Source organism: Aotus nancymaae, unplaced genomic scaffold, assembly GCF_030222135.1.
Source record: "Aotus nancymaae isolate 86718 unplaced genomic scaffold, 86718_ANA_hifiasm-v0.15.2.pri h1tg000028l, whole genome shotgun sequence".
NCBI lineage: Eukaryota > Metazoa > Chordata > Mammalia > Primates > Aotidae > Aotus > Aotus nancymaae.
Genome location: NW_026988441.1, coordinates 38,817,673 through 38,824,399, shown reverse-complemented (window position 1 = coordinate 38,824,399; position 6,727 = coordinate 38,817,673). Strand labels below are relative to the sequence as shown.

Sequence of the window (6,727 nt, the reverse complement as noted above, 5' to 3'; positions counted from 1 at the left end):
AGGAATTACGCTTACAACCATGAGCGTGACTGGGTAGGAAGTTGGGTGGGGATGGCGGGGGGGGGGGTGTAGCTGGGGAAGTCAGCAGAGCCCAGACCACTCAGGGCCTTCTAAGCCACACTGAGGAGATGGGACTTTGTCCTGAGGGCAATAGGAAGTCACGGAGGTTCATAACAAGTGAACACAGTCCAGGGTGATAGTTTAAAAAATCTGGGGTCACTCATATGATATTTTACTCACTGAAAAAGAGAGAGCTTCCTGGTCCTGGAGGCATGCAAAATAAGGTCACACCAACCACCCAGGGGGACCCTGGGGGAGATTTCAATACCAGGCGGGGCTGACGCTGGGACTGCAGAATCCGGGTTCTCAGGCAGGAGGGCAAGATGCCGAGGTTTCATGTGTTACTAACCTCGCTTGGGGGTACACTGGCCCTCCGGCTTTGAGACAGTGAGGAGCAGGGGGTGTGATGACTCAGGAGTACAGGCGCCGGAGTGGGAGGCTTGAGTCAGCGCCTAGTGTATACGGCTCAAGCCGCTCTCAGCTGGAGGTGACTCACTCATTCATTTGGCCTTGAGTGTAGACGCCAAGGTGGGGGGAGGGAAAGACCACCCCACTATCCCACTACTGTTCACCCCTTGGGCCACCGTGGGTCCATACCCCCACAACCCAGTACTTCTGAAATGAAATCTGTCGGCTCCAAACAGACCTTGGCCTTGTCCTCTCCTCACTCCTCCTATGATTCCAGCCTTGATCTGCCCTCATCGGTGCTTATCTAGATGAGCAGGGTCACCTCCATCCTGGTCCCTGGATCCCACCCCTGCACCCCCTAGTCTATCCTCCCCACAGCAAGCAGCCAGAGAGCTCCTGAGAACGTCCTGTGACTCAGCGTCCAGCCCTCCTCTACCCACAGCCCTCCATGGCTCCCATGTCCCTTGGGGTCAAAGCCCAAGTTGCTAGTAAGCTCTAAAAGGCCTTGCACGACCTGCCCCATCCCTCCCCACCCTCTGCTCCCTTCCTCCCTCCCTCCCCTTCCTCACTCTGCTCCAGCCACACAGGCCTCCTCACCCTTCCGCCAGGCTCAGCACTGCCTCGGGACCTTTGCACCGGCTGGTTCCCTCCACCTAAACTCTTCTCCCAGTTCTTCCCACAGCTTCTTTTTATTCTTCTTAAACATCACCTCCTCAGGAAAGCCCTCCTTGATTGATGGTCTAAAGTAACATCCAATTCACTTTCCACTTCATCCCCTTGTTTTTATTTTTATTTATTTATTTATTTTTGAGATGGAGTCACACTCTGTCACCCAGGCTGGAGTACAGTGACGCAATTTCAGCTCACTGCAACCTCCGCCTCCCAGGTTCAAGCGATTCTCCTGCCTCAGCCTCCTGAGTAGCTGGGATTACAAGCGTGTGCCACCACGCCCAGCTAATTTTGTTTTTTTTTTTGAGACAGAGTTTCGCTCTTGTTACCCAGGCTGGAGTGCAATGGCGCGATCTCGGCTCACCGCAACCTCCGCCTCCTGGATTCAAGCAATTCTCCTGCCTCAGCCTCCTGAGTAGCTGGGATTACAGGTGCGCGCCACCGTGCCCAGCTAATTTTTGTATTTTTAGTAGAGACGAGGTTTGACCATGTTGGCCAGGCTGGTCTCGAACTCCTGACCTCGTGATCCACCCACCTCAGTCTCCCAAAGTGCTGGGATTACAGACGTGAGCCACCTCACCTGGCCCTTTGAACAGCTTCTTTTTATTCTCTCTAAACATCACCTCCTCAGGGAAGCCCACCTTGACTTCGGGTCTAAAGTAACATCCAACTCACTCTCCACCTGATCCCCTTGTTTTTATTGTCTTCATTTTTCTTTTATTTTGCATGTATGGTCTTTTGAAATAACCTGCTGTATCTACCCATCTACCTCCGTCTTCCCCCACCAGACCTTCCCATGGGAGTCTGGGAGTGCCTCGGTGGTGCCCACCGGCATCCCCAGCACCCCGTATGGGTACATGCTTGTTGACTGATTGAATGGATCTTCACAGCAGTCCCGGGACGTGGAGGCTTTTATCTACCCCATTTCACACAGTGAGAAACTGAGGCTCAAAGACATGGAGCCCTCCCCGCCCCCCAACACTTGTGGGTGCTACAAGGATGTCTGAGGATCACGTGCATGCCCTGGAATTCTGTGGGAGGAATGCTGCGGTCTCAGGCAGTTCCACAAACGGAGGTGTGTTCTGATGGGGGTGGGTGCGCCTGTCCATGCTGCCTGGGGGACAGTGTGTGCGCGGGGGGAGGGGTGGTAAAAGAGCCCTTGGGAAGGGAGCTGCTAATTTCTCTGGGGGGGCACCCTCCCATTCCCTATCTGCTCTTCCCACCCCCTTCCCCTCCCCCTCCCCCACCAAGATGCCCAGGCCAGGGGACCCTCGTGGGAGGGGTACGACTCGGAGTAGGGGCAGCGTGGAGTTGGGGGACAGGGACATTCTTCCAAAGACCCACTCACAGCCCCGCAGATATTGCTAATTCCCTATTTCCTGCACTTCCCCTTCGCTTCCCCTCCCCTCTCCTCCCCTTCCCCACGTCCCACAGGATCCTCCGGGCTGGCCCCTGCCACCCCCTCCCGGGTTCCCGGGAGCTTGCACCCCGGTCCCGCCCACTGGACGCCCGCAGCCAATGGCCGCGCCGCCTGATGAGGTAATGCGCCCCCTCCGCGTCCCCATTGGCCAGGCTGGAGCCCATTCCCTTGTCCCCTTCCAGCTGTGGAGACCTTGCGGGGCGCAGGTGGGGTGCTGGCATCCTCCCACCGGGGCGCGGTCCTCCCAGGGCGGCACCTGGGCACCTGCGTCCCCCCATCCCCCTCACTGCGGGAACCCCCACTTGCCCTTCCCCCTCTTCGAGCCCAGGAGGGTCACGGGCTGGACTTGGGGGACTCCTGCCTCCAGGGACATCCTAATCCTACTGTAGGAGCAGGAAGGACAAAAGACACCCCCATGCCCCCAGCAATCAAAGACACTCGCGCATGTATGGAGCGCCCACTGTATGCCAGTCCCCAGACCCACTGGGGATGCAGCGGTGGCAAAATCAGCCCGGGTCCCTGTCCCCACGGGGCTCCCAGGATAATAGGGAAGGGTGACAGGCCACCAGCCACGTCTTCCCCCTCCTAGTCGGTGCCGCAGATGGAAAGTGGGGAGGGTAGGCAGAGGCTGAAGGGGACATCCCCTCTTACGGATCCTGTTCCCTCGTTTATTTACTGTGGCCTCCAGGAGCCTTTGGCGGCTGTATCTCCCTGTTCACCGCTGTATTCATTTAATATGGCTTTAGTCCCCACTCCCCCTCCACTGCCTCTCGTTTTGTGTATTTCTTCCTGTTTCTCCCCTTCTGTCCCCATAACGACTGGAATTTTTTTTTTTTTTTCTGAGACAGGATCTTGCTCTATTGCCCAGGCTGAGGTACAGTGGTGTGATCTCAGCTCACTGCAGCCTCAACCTTCTGGGCTCAGGTGATCCTGCCACCTCAGCCTCCCGAGTAGCTGGGACACCAGGTGCATGCCACCACGGCTGGCTAATTTTAAACTTTTTAATAGAAATAAGGTCTGGCTACGTTACCCAGGCTGCTCTCGAACTCCTGGCTTCAAGCGATCCTCCTGCGTCGGCCCCCAAAGTTCAGAGTGGGCTTAAACAATAAAAATTTTAAAAATTAAACTTGTGGGTGTTCTTGAAACTGGGCACGGTTTTTTGTCTGCCTGCGTTTCTTTTTTTCTTAACTTTCTTATTGAGGTGAAGCTGCTTTATTCTGGGCTCTACCTACCAGGCCGGCTGGGGTGCTGGAGTGAGAAGGGGGATCTGAGGAGCAAACCAAGGTTCCAGGGCCAGCCTAGGCCTCCACAGCCCGGCCTTTGATGACGCGGATGTGGTGGATGAAGTCCTGGATGGCCTCAGATGTTGTGCCCTGGCCCCCGATGTCTGGAGTGTGCATATTCTCATTGTCCACGGACGCCAGGACAGCCTGACGGATGGAGGTGGCGTGGGAGTGCAGCTGGAGGTGGTCCAGCATCGTGCAGCTGGCCAGCAGGGTGGCCGTGAGGTCGGCGATGCTCTCCTTGGTGATACTCTTGCCGGTGTTCCTCGTAGCCGTTTTAAACACCGCGTACACGTGGCCACAGTTGGCCCCAGGCCTCCGACCAGTCCTGCGCAGACGTTGCTGACAATATTGCCATAGAGACTGGGCATCATCACGACATCAAACTGCTAGAACCGCGACACCAGCTGCATGGTGGTGGTGTCCACAATCATCTTCTCAAAGGTGATCTGGGGGTAGCCAGCTGCCACCTCCCTGCAACACTGGAGGAAGAGCTCGTCGCCCAGTTTCATGGTGGCCTTGTGCACGGCCGTCACTCTCCTGAGCCCGCTCTCCTGCGCCAGCTTGAAGGCATACTTGGCAACGCGCAGGGACTTGGCCTTGGTAATGACCTTCAGGCTCTCCACCACTGCCGCCACACTCTCACGCTCTAGGCTGCTGTACTCGCCCTCCGTGTTCTCCCGGACAATGACGATGTCTATGTTCTTGTGCCGGGTCACCACGCCCGGGAGGCTTTTACATTGGACGACGTTGGCATAGAGGTCCAGGCCAGTGCGAAGGATGTTGTTTCGGGATTCGTGGGAGGGTGGCAGGTCATGGTTGGTTTCGATATTGCCCTTCAGGGCCACACAGGTTCTGGCGGATGGCCATGATGGCGTTGCGAATGTCCTCTTCATCAGTGTTGGAACTCACGTGCTCCTCTTCAGAGTCCACCGGTACACAGGCGTGCCTGAAAACGGCCTTCACGTGCAGCATGAGCTCCGGCCAGATGCCATCTGTCACACGTGGTCACCGTGTGCCGCCCGCCATACTTAGCTGATGGAGGAATCGTTCGTTGTGAGGAGATGCTCCTCAAGGGGGCCTCATGGGCGCCTGGAACCTCCCAGGGATGGCAGAGAAGGGCTGGCGTGAGCACTGCCTTCATAGCGCCGGTACCTTGGGCGCCATGATGGAAAGTGACAACCTCCGCACGTCCTGGCACGCAGATACCGCTCTCGTGTATCTCGCAGATACCGCGAGAATTCGACAGCGCAGACACCACTATCGCGAGAGGTCGACGGTGTGCAAAGTCTCGGGGCGGGAGCGAGGCCGGTTCTTTCTCTCTCTCTCTCTCTCTTTTTTTTTTTTTTTAAATAGATACGGATTCTTGCTCTGTCTCCTAGGCTGCAGTGCAGTGGCACGGTCTCGGCTCACTGCAACCTCCGCCTTCCAGGCCCAAGTGATTCTCCTGCCTCAGCCTCCCGAGTAGCTGGAATTACAGGCGCCCACCACCACACCCGGCTAATTTTTGTATTTTTATTAGACTCAGTGTTTCACCGTGTTGGCCAGGCTGGTCTCGAACTCCTGACCTCAGGTCATCTGCCTGCCTCTGCCTCCCAAAGTGCTGAGATGACAGGTGTGAGCCACCTCGCCCAGGCCATCCCAGATTTTTTTTTTCGTCCACTTTTAAGTTCAGGGGTACATGCTCAGGTTGCACAGGTCTGTAATATAGATAAGCGTGTGCCATGGTGGTTTCTGCACAGATCATCCCATTAGCTCTTGTTACTGATCCTCTCCCTCCCTTCCTCTTCCAGTAGGCCCCAGTGTGTGTTCCCCTCCCTGTGTCCATGTGTTCTCATCATTCAGCTCCCACTGTTAAGTGAGAATCTGCAGTGTTTGGCTTTGTTTCTGTATTAGTTTGCTGAGGATAATGGCTTCCAACACCACAAAGGACATGATCTCATTCCTCTTCATGCCTGTACAGTATTCCATGGTGTGTGTTTATGTACCACACTTTCTTAATCCTGACTTTGATGGGCCATCTGGATATTTTATTTGCATTAATTTTGATTTTTATAAAAAGATTGCAGTCAGCTGTGCATAGTGGCTCATACCTATAATCAAATCTCTTTGGGAGCTCAAGGCAGGAGGATTGCTTGAGCCCACGAGTTTGAGGCCAACCTGGGCAACATAGCAAGACCCCATCTCTACAAAATATGAAATAAATTATCCGGGCATGGTGGCACATGCCTGTGATCTCAGCTACTTAGGAAGCTGAGGTGGGAGCATCACTTGAGCCCAGGAGATGGAGGCTGCAGTGAGCCGTGGTTGCACCGCTGCACTCCAGCCTGGGCAACAGAGCAAGACTCAATCTGTTTAAAAAAAAAAAAAAAAAAGTGAGGCCGGTGGATCACTGGAGGTCAGGAGTTCAAGACCAGCCTGGCCAACATGACGAAACTCCATCTCTATTAAAAATACAAAAATTGGCCGGGCGCGGTGGCTCACGCTTATAATCCCAGCACTTTGGGAGGCCGAGGCGGGTGGATCACGAGGTCAAGAGATCGAGACCATCCTGGTCAACAAGGTGAAACCCCATCTCTACTAAAAATACAAAAATTAGCTGGGCATGGTGGCGTGTGCCTGTAGTCCCAGCTACTCGGGAGGCTGAGGCAGGAGAATTGCTTGAACCCAGGAGGCGGAGGTTGCGGTGAGACGAGATCGCGCCATTGCACTCCAGCCTGGGTAACAAGAGCGAAACTCCGTCTAGAAGAAGAAGAAAAAAAAAAAAAAAAAAAACAAAAATTAGCCAGTCATGGTGGCACATGCCAATAATCCCAGCTACTTGGGAAGCTGAGGCAGGAGAATTACTTGAACCCGGAAGGCAGAGGTTGCAGTGAGCCAAGATCGT

General features: G+C 55.0%; 1 pseudogene; it reads right to left on the bottom strand.

Annotated features, from left to right (window-relative positions):
* Positions 1–3,855: 3,855 nt before the first annotated feature.
* Positions 3,856–5,009, bottom strand: LOC105705823 (isocitrate dehydrogenase [NAD] subunit gamma 1, mitochondrial-like; annotated as a pseudogene).
* Positions 5,010–6,727: the final 1,718 nt, after the last annotated feature.